The following is a 21487-nucleotide window of genomic DNA, read 5'->3' as shown; positions in this document are numbered from 1 at the left end:
ATTCTTGATTATGGACACTGGTTTGATCTGTGCCCTAGTTATGTGCATCTATAATAGATATCTGGCATATGTCGTGTATAAGGATTTTGAGCAGCTGGCTTAGCCTTGCTTGTTCTCTCATTTCTTATTCGAGATTATTGAAGGTGTTGTAGCATTCTGACTTGATGCCTTACCCTGATCATCTCTCCTTTGGATTTGGTCTGAACAAGCAATTCCATAGGGTGGCCGTTTAATTATGAAGGCTCTAGTGGTAGGGCAGGATAGTTGCTCCTCGATACATCTAGTAGCATGGATAACATCGCGCATCCTAATAATAGGTTTACAGTTGCATTCAATCTTAGATGGATTTGTTAGATGTATGTTCTAGAAGTCAATACGGCTGACATATTATAATAAGTATAGGACATAATTTTATACTTAATATATTGATTTGATCAATAAATGGATAAATTTAATTTTTATTCAAGAGTGATGTATCCTTGAATCATTCATAAAATTAATACTTTGATATATATTCTTAAGGTGTTGAAAATTAGAGACATGTATAATTAATTCCTAAATACTCCTGATCATAGTATTGTCATGAGGATGGTGATCGATCTAGATAGACCGACGCATAGATCACTTCTTTCAAGATAGATGAGTCTCTGGTCTAATGTGTAGAGACACTAAGCGATGAGTGTAGATAGTTGTTAAAGAACAACTAGTATTGAGCATGATCATATGAGAGATCACTTAGATTTCTAATCGATCATCAATATTCATCTTGATGTTGTAGTTGTGTGAATGATCTTTTGACCTACGATGGTATGACTGCTCGCAGTGAGGCTACTAAAATTTGACTGACACATAAACATAGTCTTATTAAGATCTTGCAGTGGATGTTGATAAAAGTTGGTCCACTATAGCAGTAGGATGCATATCTAGATAGAATCTATCGATCTTGATAGAGAGAAGTAGTCTTATAAGATTTGAGAGGCTAAATCTGAGAGTCTGTGGCCATAGTAGTGTGATTGATGAAAAATTTTTTTCATAAGGATCATAATTGGACTTAAGCTAATCAAATTTATTATATGACTGATGATGAGGTTTGACGATTTATCCATGACCTGCCATCTAGTCGAAACTCACGTTAGAGGAATTGAATCACATATGAACTACACTTTGAGATTTCATTTCAGTTCTACTAGGTTGCTACTATATACTGCTAGATGTCACAGATGAATTATGAGTGCCCACTAGGATTGCTCAGGATCGATAATTGTTGATGAGTTAGAATAAAATTATTTCGATCTATTGAAAAGTATTTCAATAATACTATGATAGAGATCATAGTATATCTCACTATTAGATAGAATTGAACCTATGAGATCACACAACAAAAGAATTAGATCTAGAATAAGAAATTGAACTTATGAAGTCTCAATTGGATTGAGAGAAACTCTTTTGGGTTTAAGATAATCTTGCTAACATATGATTGAACCTAATTTTTTCTTGACACTTAAATTTTTTATTTGATAAGATTAATTCAAGTTTATTATCTGCTAATAATCTAAATACATTAGATTCATTGAACTTCAATTATTGGGTGCCTAGGATTTTGGATCATATGCATTAAGGGTTCCAATCCTTAATTAATTTCTTTGATTTTTTGCATAGGGTACCACTTGATTTGATCAAGTTGGGCGTGCCTACCTAAAAGAGGACGTGTGGGACTAGCATGGGGTGTCTCCTAGGCCCCATGTGGCATATGAAAAAGTAGATGCGAAGGCTCTAATAGTTGGCGCCTAATAGATGTCGGGAGTCAAATATCTAAGGCTACAAGGATTCTTAATGCAAGTAGGATTTGTATTAAGAGACTATTTAATTTTGAATAGTATTCAAACCTTTTATCTATTTAAAGAGACCTTTTCTAAGGCTCTTTACATCAAAATTTCAGCAGCCCCCATACCTCCCAAGAGTCCCTATGCCTCTCCCTCTCTTTTCCCTTCTAGTTCCAATGCCCAAAGGTTGGGCATCCTCCATCTCCATGCCCAAGAGGTGCTTGGATGTCTCTTTTTCTTTGCTGATTTTCAGATCTTGGTTGCTTCATAATTAAAGAAAGAAGAGCAAGATAAGAAGAGAAGAAAAAGATTAAGAAAAGGATCAAAGACTTGATCGTGATCCAGACTTTGTTCAGATTCGTAGGGTGATTGTTCTTGGAGAAAAAAGATCAATACCAAAGAGGGATATTCTAGGCTGATCCTAAGTGGATATCCATAGAGGTCAGATACTTACATGGCTAAAAAAGAATCTACTCTCTTCTAGATCTAGATTTGAAGAAAAAAATTATGAAATAAGTATATGATTCGATCATATATTTAATTTCAGCATAAAATTCAGCATGTGTTCAATTTCAGTATATGAAGTAGATCCAGATGTTCTATATTTTATGTATGCATGATTTAAATTAAAAGATATTTTCATCTTTTATTCTGCTATATTATTTAAAAAAAATTAAAATACACATACATATTCTGATATAAAATTCCAACAGTGGTATCAAAGCCACAAGTTTCATATGCATAAAATTGACATACATATTTTTGAAAAAAAATTTAAAATCTGATTTTTTTTTTGATACATGAGATGTATAGATGATAGCTCTGAATCTAATTTTTTTTTAGATTTAATTTTTAGTTCATATATTCGATATGTGAAGGCATGCATAGATCTAAAATTTGTTCTAGATAGGTTTCTAGTTTATATATATGTGATATCTAGATGCATGCATAAATCTGAAAATTATTTTGACTTAATTTATGATTCATATATAAGATATATGGTTGCATATTTAGGTCTAAAAATTAGTTTCAATATATTTCATAATTTATATATGAGATATATGATATCATGTTATGATCTGAATTTTTATTTAGATATGAATTTACATACATATATGAGATATATGCTTGTATATTAAATTTAAAAATTAATTTTATGATTTAAAACTTATCTTTTATACAAAAAATTTAGATCTAAAATTTAGTTTTAGAATCTGAAATTTGTATTTATGCATGAAGGTTTTGATCATGGATAAACCAAAAATTAGGTCATGTAATTAGATTGCATCTAGATTTTTTGATTTGAATATAATGGATTTAATTTGATTAAGTAATTGATCAAATCAAGTCAAGTATTGATTAAGATTAGGTCAATTAAGTTTAAGATCATATAATTATTATTGATCAAATCGATTAAATCCTATAAGTAGAATTGATTAATCAAGGACCTAATTTGGCTCGATGGCTTGAGCCTGATTCGCTTAAGCTAACCTATTTGGACCAATTAACCTATAGGTGTCTAAGACAAGTAGTTGAGAGGTGATTTTTTAATTAGTTTCATTCACTGACCTGATCAATTTATTGGTGTCTAAGGAAAGCAACGGAGGGACCCCTACCGATCTCCACTTAATCAATTTGGAAGATTGAGTCTTGAGTAAGGTTGCTTGATGGTTTGGTTTAGTCCATACCAATTAGATCGGTCATATAATGACTAATTAGATGAGACCTAAATCTAAACCTCTCTATAAATATTAAGTTTATAGGTCTTCTACCATTATAGATGTACGGACATGGTACTGATGTTGATTATTCTCGATTGATCACAGTGGTTCAATTGCATCAGAAATATGTAATTACTCTATTAGCAAAGAGTTGCTCCAAGTTAAGAATGGGGTTGGATCCAATAACTGTTAGGTGAGGGTTCCAATGATGGCTTTGTACCTGCTTGTGGATGGTGGGTTAGATTTAACTAAGGAGTATGGTCAATAACTGTTAGGTAAGCTTACATAACTTAGAGATCAAGTAGCTACAACATGTTTAGAGAAGCATCTGGGCAAAGGGTTGTCTACGCATCCGTATGCATGTTACCAATAACTATTAGATGACGTGCATGACATCGGTAGGACCATAGCATCCACTAAAAATTCAGTTATCATGTTAGAATTTTTATTTTTCATCCGGAGAGTGGAGGGATCTAAAAAAATAGTGAGAGTCATTATTTACATTTTAAAGTCTCTAGAGTAAATATAAATTTAAAATATAAAAGTTTAACTTGAGTCTCTACTCTCGCAGTTAAATAATATCGGCTTCAAACCCTCTAGCCCGTATCTTTGAGTTCAATCATTTGACCATAACTAATTATAAAAACTGACTTAGAAACCTCAGGATTATCCTGATTATGAAAAATTAGGCTATATACTTGATCAAGAACCTCTAGTGTTACCAAACCGTACTACTGCTGAGCAAAGAACAACATATGAAAAGTGGACAGATGAAAATAGTTGGGTTAAGTACTATATGCTGGCTTCTATGTCAAATGAGTTGTAGAACCAACATGAGTATATGCCCATTGTCAGGGCTATAATCACTCACCTACAAGAGTTGTATGATGAGCAGAGCCATACAGTGCACTTCGAAGTATCCAAAAGACTCTTTAATCTGAAGATGCGCGAAGGGCAATCAGTCCATGAGCACTATATGATAGTGATCAAAGATACTGAGGAGCTTGAAAAGCTTGAGCTTGATATATAAAAAAAATTATAAATGAATTTGATCCTTCAATCCCTTACAAGTTTATATAGTTAATTTATTATAAATTTTTATATGAACAAACTTGATTACACTATACCTGAACTGGTCAACATATTGGTCATTACTGAGGAAACCTTGAAGAGTTCAAGGGGCACTGTTCTCACTGTAGAGCGGACTTCTTCATTCAAGAAAAAGTCTGATTTGAAGACAAAGAGTAAACCTACAAAGAAGTAGAAGAAAGAGAGCAATCCAAAGGACGTTCCGAAAAAGGCTGAAGCAAAGAAAAAATATTTCTACTGTGATGCTGAAAGTCATTGGAGGAGAAACTATCCACTCTATCTGGAGAGTCTGAAGATCAAAAAAGATGACAAACATTCAGAAGGTATGCTCGTAATTGAATCTAATCTTATGATTTCTTTTACTTTTAATTGGGTATTAGACTCTGGTTTGAGTGCTCATATATGTACTTCAATGCAGGGTCTAATAAAAAGTAGAAGGTTAAGGAAAAATGACATAATCTTTCGAGTCGACAATGGAGCAAAATTTACTACAAAAATCGTTGGTATTTATCCTCTTCGATTACCATCAGAATTTAGATTAGATTTAAAAGATTATTATTTTATTTCTGTAGCTAGTCGAAATTTAATTTTTATGTCTGTACTAGCATAGGATGATTTTGATTTTAATTTTAATAAAAAAAAATTATTTTATTTATTTATGAAATAAATTAGTTGCACGTGATCTTTTAATTGATAGTCTTTATCACTTGCATATTGATGCGAATGTAAATTTAAATGAGTAAGTAGTGAGTGCCATAGGTCAAAAGAGATCCAGAGATGAAATTAACCAAAAGTACTTATGGCATCATAGACTAGGCCATATTGGAGAGGACAAGATAAATAAACTGAAAAGAGATGGGATCTTTGACTCTTTTGATTAAGAGTCATAGCCAACTTATGAATCTTGTCTTCAAAAAAAAATGATCAAGTTATCCTTTGTAAGACATGAAGAAAGGGCCATCGAGTTACTTGTCCTAGTACATACCGATATGTGTGAATCATTTGATGTGCAGATCAGGGGTGGTTATAACTACTTCATCATCTTTACCAATGATCTATCACAGTACGGATATGTGGATTTGATGAAACATAAGTCGAAGCCTTTAAAAAGTTTTAAAAATTCAGAAATAAAGTAAAAAAATAAATAAGTAAATCCATTAAGATTCTTCGATATGATCGAGAAGGTGAATATCTTAGTCAAAAAATTTTAAGATATCCTAAGGACAATGGCATAGTCTCGCAATGGACTTCTTCTGAAACATCTCAGCTTAATGGGGTATCTGAAAGGAGGAATAGAATCCTATTAGATATGGTCAGGTCTATGATGAGCTTCACTAATTTATTCTTATATCTTTGGAGATATGTCTTATTAACTACTGTTCACCTATTAAATAGGATTCCATCAAAATTTGTTCCTACCATACCATATGAGATATGGCACGGTAAGAAGTCTAGTCTAGGTTATCTTAAGACTTGAAGATGTTCGATCTATGTCAAGAGATAGATGGCTGATAAATTAGAGGATAGATCTGTAACAATTCATTTTATAGGGTATCTCAAATCAATAGGATACTACTACTTTTCATAAAATCATAATGTGATTGTGAGTTGGAACGCCATATTTTTAAAAAAATAGTTTATCCAGGATGGTGGTAGTGAGAGGTTAGTTAAGCTTGAAGAGAATGTCTTTGAAGAGCAAAGAGCTATGAATTTTTAGGAACTCATTATTCATAAGTCAGTAGTTGATATTTTTCCACCACCTCATAGATCTAGCAGGATCTTCCAACCTCTAGAAAAGTATATGGGTATGCTTACAGAGGAAGTAAAAAAAATATTTTTTATGGAAGATAAGGATCATGGTGATGATCCTAATATCTTTGATGAGACGATATCTGACATCGATTTTAAAAAATTGTTAGATACAATGAAGTCAGAGATTGACTTGATGCACTCGAACCAAGTATGGACCTTAGTAGATCCATCCGAAGATATAATATCCATTGGGTGTAAATCGATCTACAAAAGAAAAATAGATGCCGATGGTAAAGTAGAGATCTATAAAGCTAGGCTCATGGCAAAAGATTATAGTCAGCGTGAAAGCATTGACTATCAAGAAACCTTCTTGTCCGTAGCCATATTGAAATCTATCCTTACTTTGCTTGCATTGCAGCTTATTATGACTGTGAAATCTGGCAGATGGATGTAAAACTATTTTTTTGAATGGATATCTTGAAGAAGATGTCTATATGAAGCAATTTTTGGATTTCACATTAGATTATAGTGATCACCCAGTCTGCAAGCTGCAAAGATTCATATATGAATTAAAGAAAACTTCTCAGAGTTGAAACTTTCATTTTGATGAAGTGATCAAATCATTTGATTTCATCAAGAATGAAGAAGAATCTTGTGTATATAAGAGGGTCAGTAAAAATGTAATAACATTTCTTGTATTATACATGGATGATATTCTCCTCATTGAGAATGATATTCTCATGCTGACCTCAGTCAAAAGATGGTTGTCCAAAAAATTCTTCATGAAAGACCTAGGGGAAGCATCCTATATTCTTGGAATAAAGATCTATAGGGATAGATCTAAAAAGATGCTAGGCCTGTTACAAAAGCTATACATAGAGAAAGTACTGAAGAGATTCAGTATGAAAAATTTTAAAAAAAGTTTTTTACCTCTTAAGCATGGTATTCGTCTTTCCAAGATGATGTATCCGACCACATCTGAGAAAATTTAATGCATGAGTAGGATTCCTTATGCCTCAGCCATAGAGAGCCTCATATATATCATGCTGTGTACTCGATCGGATATTATCTTTGCTATGACTGTCACGAGTTGGTATCAGTCGAATCCAGATGTGGAGCACTAGATAGCTATGAAGAACATCCTTACGTACTTGAGAAGAACTAAGAATTTGTTCTTGATCTTTAGAGAAGGTTCTGAGTTGCGAATCGAGGGGTGTGATAATCCGGCTCAATTGGGCCCAAAACCAGCCCACAAAGCCCACCAGAAAAAAAAAAAAAAAAAAAAAACAGAGCAGGGAGGAAGACTCCCGATCGGAGTCTTCCTCTTCCCCATTTCCAATCAAAAATCGGAGTCCTAGGGCCATTAAAAGACCCTAGGACGAGCTCTATAAGAACCCCCTCTTCTCCTCTAAGTGTAGATCCTTCGGTCACCGACGATCGTCGGAGTTTTTCTCCGATTTTTTCGTTTGAAGCCGCGGCCCCTCGACCTGTGCTCGCCGTAATTTCACGCCGGTGGGGGTCACCGGAGGTTGTGGTAAGGTCTCCCTCCTCTCCCTCTCTTCTCTCCCTTCTTTTCCGTGCCTGTGAGCATGATGGCCGGCGACGGGTGTCGTCGGATTTAGTTGGAAAAGAAAACTCCCTGTTCACGCCGCCTCTTTCCTCTGATTTTCCAGCACCGACGGTCACGCCGACCGCCGGCTCTGGCCTCTCCGAACCCGAGAGAGTCGGCCGTTGCCGCCGACCACCACCGGGCACGATATGGCCATGATCGGTCGGTCAAGGCACGGAGACCTCTAGGTCCCCTGTTTCGACCCAATGAAAGCCCGGGAAGAAGAAGAAAAGAAAAGAAAAGAAAAGAAAAAGGAAAAAGAAAAAGAAAAGAAAAAGGAAAAAGAAAAAGAAAAGCAAAGAAAATGCAAAATAAAAAAATAATAATAATAATAAATAAGAAAAGAGAAAAATTCCCTCTCTTCCCTCTTTCTCCCTCTTTCTCTCTCTTTCTCTCTCTCTATTATCTCTCTCTAAAAAGAAAAAGAAAAAGAAAAAGAAAAAAAAAAGAAAGATGTAATAATAAAAAAATATATGTGAGAGAAAGTTTCTCTCATCTCTCTCTTAAGTCTTTCTCTCTCTAGAATTGGACTTTCTCTCTCTATATTCTCTCTCCATTTTCTCTCTCTAGATTTTCTCTCTATTTTCTCTCTCTAGATCCTTTTATCTCTCATTATGAATTTTGTCTCTCTAGGATCATTCTCTCTCTCTGATTGCATCATAGACCCTAGGATAAACTTAAGATGAAAATATGATGATCTGAGACTGCTCCGAAATTCATGCAGTAGATTAGATCCTGATCCGATCCTTCTTCGAAATTGATAACATCGATCATGGTTAATCCATATTAAGTCATCCTGATATAACCTCTGATGATCTCAATCATGATTGTCACTTTTAAAGGATACGAAGATTCTCTCTCACTTTTTCTCTCTACTTTCTCTCTCATGATTGACTTTCTCTCTCTAAGAAGGTCTATGGATCCTGTATCGAGTCATGCCTTCATCTTTTAGGGGTTCATATTGACTCTAACAAGATGATCCAAAATTGCTTTGATATCCGTGCTGTATGTCAACCTCATTTGATCATATCAAGGATCTTTCAAATTCATTATTAAAGAATCCTATTGATTGATCTTGACCTTAATTCGATCTGTGCTTCATGATTTTTTGATCAAGTCACTTAAATCTGATCCTCAGATCAGAGACTCTGAATTGCCCTGGTATCTAGATGGATCGACACATCCGGACAACAATCCTCTTTCCTTATGATTTAATCTTATTATATTTATGGAATAGAAATTGATAATGATTTGATATTTTAAATAGGATTAGCTGATTCTTCTAACGAAGTCTGAAGATCTAAGATGAACGAGGTAAGTAAATTTTATGCTCCTTATTTATTTTTAAATGATCATATTTTTATGCAAAGAATTGGTATTGATGAAATCATAATTTTTCATAAAATAAGGATCGGCATATGTGATATGAAAAAGCATGGTTTATTATGAGCATTGATTTCATGAATATGTCTTATGAAAATAGCATGATTATGAAGCATGAATTTTATTATTTTTCCATCTATGTATATGTATGCTTTAAGAAAAAGATATAATGATTTCAAAGGCTCTCAGATGGCTATGAATGAATCCCTTCGGGAAGGTCAACATCCGAAGCTAGCATCCACACGAAACATGGCCCTGCCAGCGGGTATAAAGTTGGCACATGAATTAAGAACTCTGTCGATTGAGAAACATGGCCCTGTCACGGGTATAATAGTGACCTTAGCATGAATATCTGTGAGCAATGTTTTGAAACATGACATGAATACATGATGAAAATGATTTATGATTCATGATTGTGAAATATATATGATTTATGCATGCATGATGAGTTTATAACTTATTTTGTTATATGCTCTATGAAATACTTTATTTTGTATTATCTGTTATTTTCTAAGTATTGCATTATCATGAAAAATTTATGCTTGATCCGATCAGGAAGTGCAAGTTCTACTTACTGGGCTAGTGTAGCTCATATTCTTTTTGTTTTTTTTTTGTTTGAACAGAGAAATAAGGTTAGGATCGGCAAAAGGAATCCAAGCTTGAAGATCGGCATAGTAAGCTGAAAAATTTGACAATAGAAGTTTAATTTATTTTATAATCATGGATCTGTAGTTATTTAAGAATGTTGAGATTCGGGTTAGTACTTGCTTTTGGATTTAGATGCTCTGAACCCATATTGGTTCGATTATTTGATGAATAATAGAATTGAATCTTTTTATTTGATGGATTTTAGATGATTATGATGAATTGGCTTCGTGTTATCGTGGGCTCCATCCCTCGGTAGCATGGCCGTGTTATGTCCCGGATTTGGGGCGTGACAAGGGGTATACTGATTCAGACTTCATGTCTGATTTTGATGATAGAAAGTCTATGTCAGGATATGTATTTCCATATAATAATGGCACAGTCAGTTGGAAGAGTTTCAAATAATCTATCATAGCAGATTCGACTACAGAAGCTGAATATGTCACTGCTTCGGATGCTGCAAAGGAAGACTTCTGATTCAAGAAGTTCATCATGGAGCTTGAAGTAATGACATCAGATGCCATGCTACTCTATTGCGACAACAATAGAGCCATAGCACTTGCTAAGGAGCCAAGATCTCATCAGAAATCAAAGCACATCGAGCAGCGATTCCATATCATACTTGACTACCACGAAAAAAAGCATGTTGAGGTGCAAAGAGTAGACTCTATAGATAATGTGGCAGATCCGCTGACAAAGCAATTGAGCTAGTCCAAGATGAAAGTCCACCTTGAGAAGATGGGACTTAGATTAGTGGCCAATTGACTTTAGTCCTAGTGGAAGATTGTTAGATATATGTCCTAAAAGCCAATACGGCTGACATATTGTAATAAGTCTAGGACATAATTTTATACTTAATACATTGATTTGATCAATGAATGGACAAGTTTAATTTTCATTCAAGAGTGATGTGTTCTTGAATCGTTTATGAAATTAATACTTCGATACATATTCTCAAGATGTTGAGATTTAGAGATATATATAATTAATTCTTAAATACTTTCAATCATAGTATCATCATGAGGATGGTGATTGATCCGGATAGACTGGCGCACAGATCATTTTCTTCGGGATAGATGAGTTTCTAGTATAATGTATAAAGATGCTGAGCAATGAGTACGGATAGTTGTTAGAGAATAACTAGTATTGAGTGTGACCATACGAGAGATCACTTAGATTTTTAATGGATCGTTGGTGTTCGTCTCGATGCTGTAGTTGTGTGAATGATCTTTTGACTTACGATTGTACGACTGCTCGCAGTAAGGCTGCTGGAGTTTGACTGACACATAAACATGACTTCATTGAGACTTTGTAGTGGATGTTTGCAACAGTTTGTCTACTGTAGGAGTAAGGTGCGTATCTAAATGAAATCTATCGATCTTGATAGAGAGGAATAGTCTTATGAGATTTGAAAGGCTAAGTCTGAGAGTCTGTGACCACAGCAGTATGATTGATGAAAAAAATTTTATGAGGATCACAATTGGACTTGAGATAATCGAATCTATCATATGACTGATGATGAGATTTGATGATTTATCCATTACCTGCCATCTAATCGAAACTTACGATAGAGGGATTGAATCACATATGAACTACATCTTAAGGTTCTATTTTAATTCTATTGGGTTGCCACTACATACTGTTAGGTGTCACTGATAGATTATGAAAGCTCATTAAGATTGCTCAAGATTGACAATCCTTGATGAGTTAGAGTGGAATTATTCCGATCCATTGAAAAGAGTTTCAATGACACTATAATAGAGATCATATTATATCTTACTATCAGATAAATTTGAATCTATAGGATCACACAATAAAGAGATTAGATCTGGAATAAGCAATTAGACTTATGAAGTCTCAATTGGATTTAGAAAAATCTTATTGGGTTCAAAGTAACCTTGCTAGCACATGGTTGAATCTAATTTTTTTTTGGCATTTAAATTTTTTATTTGATAAGATTAATTCAAGTGTATTACCTGCTAATAATCTAAAATAATTAGATTCATTGAGCTTCAATTATTGGGTGCCTTGGGTTTGGGATCATATGAATTAAGGGTTCAAACCCTTAATCAATTTTCTTGATTGTTTGCATGGAGCGCCATTTGATTTGATCAAGTTGGACGTGCCCACCTAAAAGAGGACGTGTGGGACCAGCATAGGGCATCCCCTAGGCCCCATGTGGCATGTGAAAAAGTGGGTGCAAAGGCTCCAATAATTGGCACCTAATGGATCTCCTAAAGGGAGTCAAATATCTAAGACTATAAGGATTCCTAATGTAAGTAGGACTTGCATTAAGGGGCTATTTGATTTTGAATAGGATTCAAATTCTTTGCCTATTTAAAGAAGCTTTCTCTAAGTTTCTTTATATCAGAATTCCAAATGCCTCCCAAGAGTCCCCACGCCTCTCCCTCTCTTCTCCTTTCTAGTTCCAACGCCCAAAAGTTGGACATCCTCTATCTCCACGCCCAAGAGGAGCTTGGGTGTTCTTTTTTTTTTTTACTAATTTTCAGACCTTGGTTGCTTTATAATCAAAAAAAAATAGAGCAAGAGAAGAAGAGAAGAAAAAAATTAAAAAAAAATCAAAGAGTTGATCGTGATCCAGATTTCGTTCAGATTCGCAGGGTGATTGTTCTTGGAGAAAAAAGATCAACACCAAAGAGGGATGTTCCAGGCTAATCTTGAGTGGATACCCATAGAGACTAGGCATCTACGCGGCTAAGAGAGAATCTATTTTCTTTCAGATCCAGATTTGAGGAAAAAAATTATAAAATAGGTATGTGATTCGATCACATATTTAATTTTAACATAAAATTCAGCATGTGTTCAAATTTAATATATGAAGTAAATCAATATATTCTATGTTTTATGCATGTATGATTTAGATTAAAAGATATTTTAATCTTTTATTCGACTGTATTATTTAAAAAAAATTGAAATATATATGCATGTCCGGACATGAAATTCCAATAGGATTGTCAGAGTCTAATAATAAAACAAGCAACCTTCAGGGACGCGGTCTCATGTAGTAAATTGCAGGCACAAAGTCATCGAAACTTTGAAGCATACTCGCCCATAGAACTTTCCTGATGAAAATTATAATATTGTTGCTATAGAAATTGATCATAATCTGACGGAAGAAACTCAATCTCGATCATCTTTTGCATTTTTGCCCAAGTTGCAACTGGTGGTTTGAGCAAATGACGCCAAGCGCGATGAATTTCTTCCCACCATGCTGCTATGTCATCTTGAAACTTGTATGCAACAAGTCTCACTTTTTGCTCCTCAGGTATGCCAACATACTCAAAAAAGTTTTCTACCTTATAAAGCCATTGCAATACTTCCTCAATAAAGATGTAGCCACTAAATAGAAGAATCCCATTCTTCATATGACTCCCTCCAAACAAATTCCTACAACCATGCTGGGGTATTTTTTTTCTAGCAGATCATCTTTATCGCTACTTTCTATCATATCCATAGGAAGTGGGTGATAAATACCTTAGATCTGGATATGATCATTCGCTCCATATAGATTTCAACGATCCATCCTTGGATTTAGATTTTGATGGCCTTTACCTCTAAGATGGACATCAACACCCTGATGTTGGTTGGTGTATGTCTCCTCTTGGTGGTAGGGGTGACCCACCATTTGATGCGAATTTCGTACTTTTGCCTTCACTCTTAGATGGTGGTTGATAAGGTCAACCCTATTTGATAGGTCTTGAAGTGCCACCATCACATTCGCCAAATAGAGGATCTCAAGGTGATTGCCTGCAATGTTGTTCCTACTTGTAGCATCACTGGGGGCCATGGATCAAACATTGAGGAAGATTCGAGGCTTTGATACCACCGAACGCAGCTCAAAGCATGAAAAAGACAAACCCTAGGCATCGTTCGATGCTTTCAAATAAATCGAGAAGAAAAATAAATGCCAAAGCTATGAAAATCATCAAGATAAATGAGAGTAGGAAAAGTAATTCAATTCATTGATGCCAAATACCGTCAAGGAGTAACAATTTATAGGCACAATGACTTGTGCTTGAAAAAAAAAGAAAATACAAATAAAAAAACTCTTAGCTAGATTTTACTTGAAGAAAAAAAAATCTAAGTATAGAAATTAAATATTGGATAAATAATTTGGTCAATCTGTAATTGATATCTTCTATATATAAAAGATCCTGCATCAAAAACCAATGGTTGGTCTGACAGTATACTGTTGCAAACAATTGCAGCATATACCAACAAAATGAAATGTTTAGCTTGCCATCAAGCATGCTATGGATACAAAATGTTGGTTGAGATATGGTGCGAAGTCCAGCAAAGGACCATATCAAATAACAATGGCTGCAATTTATAGAGAGCCTGAGTAGGGGAAACTAAGAAAACTAAAGAAACATTCTCTGACCTGTTCAATATGCTCAGGCTCTATCTGATAATCTTTGTCAGTGTACTCTATATTCTGAAACTGCGCCCTCCTATCAGCTCTAAGCAAACAATCTTGGTGATCTTAGGCAGCTAAACATTACTTGGATATCAATGAGAGGTTTTACACATCCACAAATTGTATAAAGAAGATTTAAAGCACGCGGACAAAGGTTTCCTGGGTCGGCATGGATCTCTTCAAAGTATTCAGCCACTCTCAACGCAACTGAAGGGGCAAAATGGATATTGGCCATAAGTCAAATCTTAATGCTGATAATGATTAAGAAATTCAAGACCTACTTTTTCTGAACAAGACTTCTTGATTTCAAAGCACGTATGTGCTTCTTTCTTTCTTGAACTGTTATACAGACCAAATCTGCTCCTTTATCTGCTATTCTCATTATCTGCTGACACAAATGCTTAAGTCAAGTACGTATCCAATATAAGTGCGTCAATTAGAGCATGTATTACTTCTAAAATAGATCTTAAAAAGAAAAAAAAAGAAACAAATATCATTAATTTGAAAATGCCTCCAACAAAATGACAAAATTTAGTAAAACACCATTTTCTGCAAGTTTAAAAACATGCACATGATGCTTTTTAGGAAAAAAGAGTTAAGTGCTGAAACTTGTGGAGCTTGATCTATGGTCAATACTGTGTGTGCAAAGGCAATCCCATATGCCATGCAAAAAGGTACTATGGTATAAAATAAACAACAGACGTTCCACTGTATAATTCAATATATAATAGCTATTAGGGTTAGCATGTGGTACCTGTTGTGGCTCTTCTCCAGTGGGGTAGTAAGATCGTTGTGCTTGAGTATCGAATGGCAAAGAACTAGTGGAGAAGGACCGCTCGTCGGAGAGAGGGCACAGTTGAGAGGGCCGAGAATGAGCACAAAGGCTCACGATGCGCTGAACGGGAGCAGGGTTAACTTGGGCTGGATGGAAAAGTCGGCTAGCGGCATCCGATGGCAGTAGAGAGACATGCAAAAAAAGCCCGCATTGGAGATGGCTACAGCGAAGAAACTCTGACGCTCAAGTTAGTTTTAGCTCAAGAGATGGAGAAGCGAGTAAGGTAGAGTCTCAGGCTCTGAGAATTTGAGTGTGCATATCTCTTGAGGGTCTTCTCTTATTTCCATTTATAGAGAGAGCATGGTGAAGGATGAAAGGATAGGAATGTATTCTGATAACGTCCTGTCATACGGAGCTATATGGGGGCATCTTTAAATGGCCTGGTCAGTGGGCATGCCCTTTGTCTGGTGCACTAGTAGTCGCAGCGACAGGGCTTATTGCGAGTATGTGGCATAATTAATGACTTTGTAGCATCCTATCATGGTGCGGAGCAGACTGCTTAGGGTATGACCTTAAGATGATGCGATTTGATGTGACTGCATGACAGCTTCACTTGACCTTTGGTAGTTTGGCCGATGTTGATATCCAGGTCAGCCATTAGCTGGGACAAGATGAAAGGGATTGGAAGCGGTCCGAGGTGAGTACACCGCATGCCAACAGTCTCAGACTTGTCGAGTAGGATTGGAAAGTCAGGTCGGTATATGACTGACCTGAAGTATCGGCACCGTACGCAGCTGAGGGACCCGATCTTCGGATCAGGACTGTCGTGACAGGCAAGTATGTTGGTTTCTCGCCGAAGCCACTAGAGAAATAGGTCGGTCATTAGCCGATGTAGTCTTCAACTCGAATAATATCGCCATGACCAAGTGATGTTGAGGTCAGACTTTTACCGACCTCAGTATTCAGATGAGGTCGGCCTCCTGATGAGACTGACTTTCTGGGGACCACGATCTTCTGATGAGGTCTGCTTTTTTCGAGATGGACCTTCGGTTGAGGTCGGTTGGATGAGGTCGGTTAAGTGACAAGGACCTACCTCAACAGTATGTGTTGCTAGCATCATCAGAGTTCCCATATTGATATCTATAAAAGAATATAGAAGTGTATAAAGAATATATCGTGCATCAGGTCTAGATACTACTTCAGGCTAGCAAAAGCCGTATGTGACTTTGCACCATAAAGATAAGATACAGGAGAGAACCTAAGATAGGTTCGTGTCCTGTGCTATTAAATATCACACTCATGTTTCACATGCAAATGATGCATTCCAATATAACCCAGCAAAATCTCCGTCAGTTCATCTAGAAATTTGACTTTTCTGATGTTTACTGATGGAGCTCATGCTTACCTTTCTCACAGTAAAATCCTTGTCGGTTTCATTTTTTCCTATTTCCAATTTCCTTCTTCTTTCTAACGACCAGCATGTCATCCTGACAAGCTCTATCTATTGCAGACTTGACTAAATTAAACAAAACATGCTTTCGAAATTTGAGTACACATGATTATGGATTGCTTTTGTTATGAAGAATTTACATGTTTGAACACTGTAACTTCAGATGGTTTATCTAAGCATATTATACAGCCTAAATCGCATATTCAATGTATGCTGATTGCTGATATTAACACATACAACTTTAGGTCAGATATAGGGCTGATTATCAATTTAACTATTTTAACTGGAATCAAAGGGAAGAATATGAAAAGTTGAAGTGTGGAACTAGGAATATCTTGTGTTGCGGAAGATTTCCGACCACGTACGGATATGGCTTGAGTAGACTGGGGACTACCAGAGCGGCGTTCCTACAAAACAAGTCCCGACTGAAATTGACTCCGGCGAGGACCCTCCGACGATCAAATCAGAAATCTGATACAACAGAGGAGAAAGAGAGGAAATCTCAAGAGAGCACAAGTATGATGGGCACACATGCGTACCTGGAGGTCTTCTCTTTACCTCTACTTATAGGGAAATTGACGACGTGATGGACCGTGTGGATCATGTTAGTTGGCAAGTGGATCTTTAGCTAGTGCATAGTTGGCAAGGAAGGTGACGTGACATGGGCTTGGTAGGCATGTGGGTGGCAAGTGAAATGGTAGTAATATATCCTGACTTGACATGTTTGGATAAGAATCATAATTAATCGTTGAGCCTGTTCTGTTGCCCGATGCTCGATCCCTCCCCTAACGCCGAAGTCTGGAGGCAAAGAGATCCTTACTATTAGTTGGAGAGCGCCAGCCAGGAGGGGGGGCCAGTTGGTCCGAACCCGTTTATAGGAAAGAATATAGATATCAAAGGAGTTTGTAGGGGATCCTATTCGAAGGGTCAATATGATATGGGCCACCCTCAGAGTGATACGTTATAATAGTGAAGGACCCAAGGTTCGGTTAGGAGTAAGGATCGGCTCAGAATCTCCAAGGATAACCCCAAAACTGAGCTTCCCCTGATCTCGAGCTTGATTCTCAGATGGCTCATTATTCACGCATTCCCCAAGAGTTCTCTCTGCTCTTTCATTAATGGAGGGGAACTAAAATCAAGCGAGGAGGGACAGAAAGTCATTCCGACTATCCCATCATGTGGAGCTGTGCGGCATGTAGTCAATCAGGGGAGGTCAGGTAATGTGAGTTTATCCAGCATATGGGTCGCAAGTAGGGTAATGGCATAAAAGGGTGTACCTTGACTTGACTCATGCAAACAAAAATTATAATTGGCATGTCTTGACTCGTATCTTAGATGGAGGGTTGTGGTCAGCATGTCGAAGCCCAAGAGCTTATGAACGTCCTTGTTGTCAGATGCTATTGGCCAAGGAGATCGATCGGTTTGTCCAGATCAGTCTATCTATTGGTTGACTATGGTAGAGGTCGGGGGCCAGGAAGAAGACTAGAAGATCCTCCGGAGCAGACCATCCAAGGTCAGTTGGGGGGTCGGACAAGCGGGGCTCGGTGCAACCTTAGGGCTGGTTTAGTCCATCGCATGGGGCCCGAAAAAAGGTCAACCTCTCGATATATGATAAGTTGTAATAGCGTATGATCCAAAGACTGATTAGGCATAAGAATTGACTTAAAATCTCTAGAGATAGTCGGGCCTTGGCTTAATGCTTGGTGCCCGAGCACTAGCTTGGGGAAGATCGGCTAATGTATGGATCGGCAAGGTGTCGGAACTCATGGCCGAGTTGAGGATCAGTGTTGCAATTTTGGCAGGGGTCCCTTCTTCAAAAAATGGAGGATTAAAGTCAAGAGTGAGAGGACAAGGGGTCATTATGATCGTGTCCCATCACACGAGACCATGTGAGGTGCTAAAGTATCTCTGACAACGACCATAAATTCTCTCGACATGCAGCTGTAGAAGGGATGGTGATGCAACTGATAGGTGGAGTGATGCGACTGGATAATGGAGCCCAACAAGTCTACATAGGGAATCGTTTGGCGTTTCTCAGTCTGAGCTCTAGGCGAAGATCGTTCATCCGATCCTTGATCGTTCTTTAAAGTAGGCAGCCCAGGATTTATATCTCCTAGTGATGTGTTTGCTGCGGAGATCGAAGCAAACAAAGCGATGCCAAACCCTTAGGGAGATCGGTTCCTCCAAGTAGCTGGCGAAGACGAGCTCCGGCTATAGTGAGATTCCTCTCCCCAATAATTTTAGTATTATCTCAGTCTTTTTCTCTTAAAGGAATGTCTGGTCAGTGAACTTCCAAGCTAGTCATTAATAAAATTCAGACAATACTCAAGGTACATCATATTTGATAGGGTTAGAGACCCCTACTTCTATTAGCTTGTGGTGGCCAATGTATTCCCCCCAACATCTTGTATGCAAACTATTGCAATGGACATCAAGTGAAGTGCAACTTTGAACATCTAATAGTAAAATTAATGACCATCATAGCTTCAATCGACATAAAATTGTGGAAGCAAATGAACCTCCTCAACAGTTTTAGCCACATCCTTGGTGTCAGAAGTAGTCATTGTCCGAATTCTTATAGGATGCTTACTGCCAAGAGCCACATTTCCAACCATCACAGTACGAGTTGTTCTCCTAACAGTCTTGTGTACTGATTCACAGTATTTCTGTCTGGGATCTACCAACAAATATAGGACCACAAGTCAGATAACTTCAAATCACATCTTGTCATGAATGCAAAACTAGTATGTGGTTCAATCCATCTACCACTATCAGAATAATGAGAACTAAATAAACAACCTACCGGAAAAATTAAATACATTTTGCATGAAAAAAAAGAAGAAACTACTGAGAGAAACCAAACAATTTCTCAAAGTTCTAAATTAGAGAGAGAAAAAGGGAAAAAGGCACTTTTAAGCTGGGGGAAAAGACATACGGAGCGGAGGGGGGCAAAATAAAAAGACAGTTTGTAAGGAACTCGGAGGACCTCATACATATTCTCGCATACCAATGCTAGCATGCTCTGATATTCTATGTCCAAGGTAATGGGATACTCGTCCACAGCTGCATGTCAAATCCACAAAAATAGATGACTAGAGAAATGTAATGTCCACAGGCGAGAGATCACACCTAAGAGAGGACTAACTTCTCAAGCAGACTGCATCTCAACAGTGTCTGAACCAGAAACGCAATTCCTAATCACGGGCACCCTGGTTCTCTGGAACCTCAATATCTTCAGATCAGGAAAACAAGACACCCTTGCAAGATCTATGTGCTCTTTGGAAAAGTCAAGCAACGATCCTAGGTTTTTTAGTCCGGGAAAAGAAGCTGAAACTGTTCCAGCTGCCATCTCCACAACTTCGCTTTGTTAGCTCTACAATGCAAGGCCAACCGAAGCAACTCAATGAACAGCGCCAACTGTTTAGATTACAAAAGCTGCAGGAGAAAACCCTTTGGCTTTAGAACAATCCAAAATTTCATGGAGGAATGACGCAACCTGATCTGGCCTTGTGAAATACGTTCAGAAAAAGATAACACATGTTGGAAATTCTCATAAGACGAGCTTTCATTGATTTTAGACCAATTTTCTTATTTTGATTTGTTATGAAAATACAGACTAAGTTGCCATCTGAATGAATGGTTAAGGAGCGAACGCTTATCTGTGATCATATTATTTGGGTCTTATTGTCTTAGTCATGTGATATAGCAGATAACAATGTAGGTTTGATCGATTAATAAGCTCTATGATGAATGGACTCATTAACATTACTAGCTGGGCCAGATCACTACTCTACTCCTATATATATCCGTCTGTAGAGAAATCTTAGAACATTAAGTTGTTTGCGGGTGAACTTATCTCATTAAGGAGACAAGCATAAGGTGGAGATTGAGAGGAAGATTTATGTTGTATTATTGTTTTCTTCTTGTATAGGATGCTAGTATTGCGATCGTTAATGACCGCTCAGGGTTTTAAGGTATGATTTATTAATTAAATTTTATTATTAATTTCTGAAAAGATCTTTTATTATGTTCTAATCTTCTGCATGAGATCAATGAAAAAATTTTCTTCCATAAATTTTCGATAATTGATATCAGAACCTGAATTTTATAAAGGACTATAGCTTAGAACCCCGTGCGATGCACAGCATGTATTTATTTTTTCAAATAATATTTTTATAAATTAAAAATTTAACATAATATAAAAGATATTATAGATGATATTAAATATTTAAAATTAAAATATAAACTTAAAATATTTAAATAACATAATAATAAGAAGTAACATAATCATTTCTATTTTTTACTGACAGAGAAATCATTTTTTGAATCAATATTTTCAACATCAATTATTCTAGAATCCTCATCATTAAGCAGAGCATGACCACCTATTTGCATCCCATGTACATCTCTTTTCTTCATAGTCGTATCTATAAAAATAATATATATTTTTTATTATTATATAATTTTTTTATTTTATTGAATTTTTAGTCATCATTGAAGACTTACTCCAAAGAAAAGGTAGAGACAAATTTTCTGATAGTTGAATTGTTAATAACTTCTTAGTCCCAGCAGCTCAAAATTTCATCCAGAATGACTAAGAGACAATGATGATCTATACATATTTGAGGTCAATAGTTTATTTTTTTAAATAAAATTTTTATAAATTAAAAATCTAACATAATATAAAAGATATCATAGATGATATTAAATATTCGAAATTAAAATATAAACTCAAAATATTTAAATAATATACTAATAAGAAGTAACATAATCATTTCTATCTTTTACTGACAGAGAAATCA

The 21487-nt window shown here is 36.3% G+C and overlaps 1 pseudogene; it reads right to left on the bottom strand.

Annotated features, from left to right (window-relative positions):
* LOC105053502 (4-hydroxy-3-methylbut-2-en-1-yl diphosphate synthase (ferredoxin), chloroplastic-like) overlaps positions 1-20034 on the bottom strand; it is a 40107-nt pseudogene extending 20073 nt beyond the window's left edge.
* Between the last annotated feature and the right edge of the window lie 1453 nt (positions 20035-21487).

Source organism: Elaeis guineensis, chromosome 12, assembly GCF_000442705.2.
Source record: "Elaeis guineensis isolate ETL-2024a chromosome 12, EG11, whole genome shotgun sequence".
Lineage (NCBI taxonomy): Eukaryota > Viridiplantae > Streptophyta > Magnoliopsida > Arecales > Arecaceae > Elaeis > Elaeis guineensis.
The sequence above is the reverse complement of the archived record's forward strand: the minus strand, read 5'-3'. Positions and strand labels throughout refer to the sequence as shown.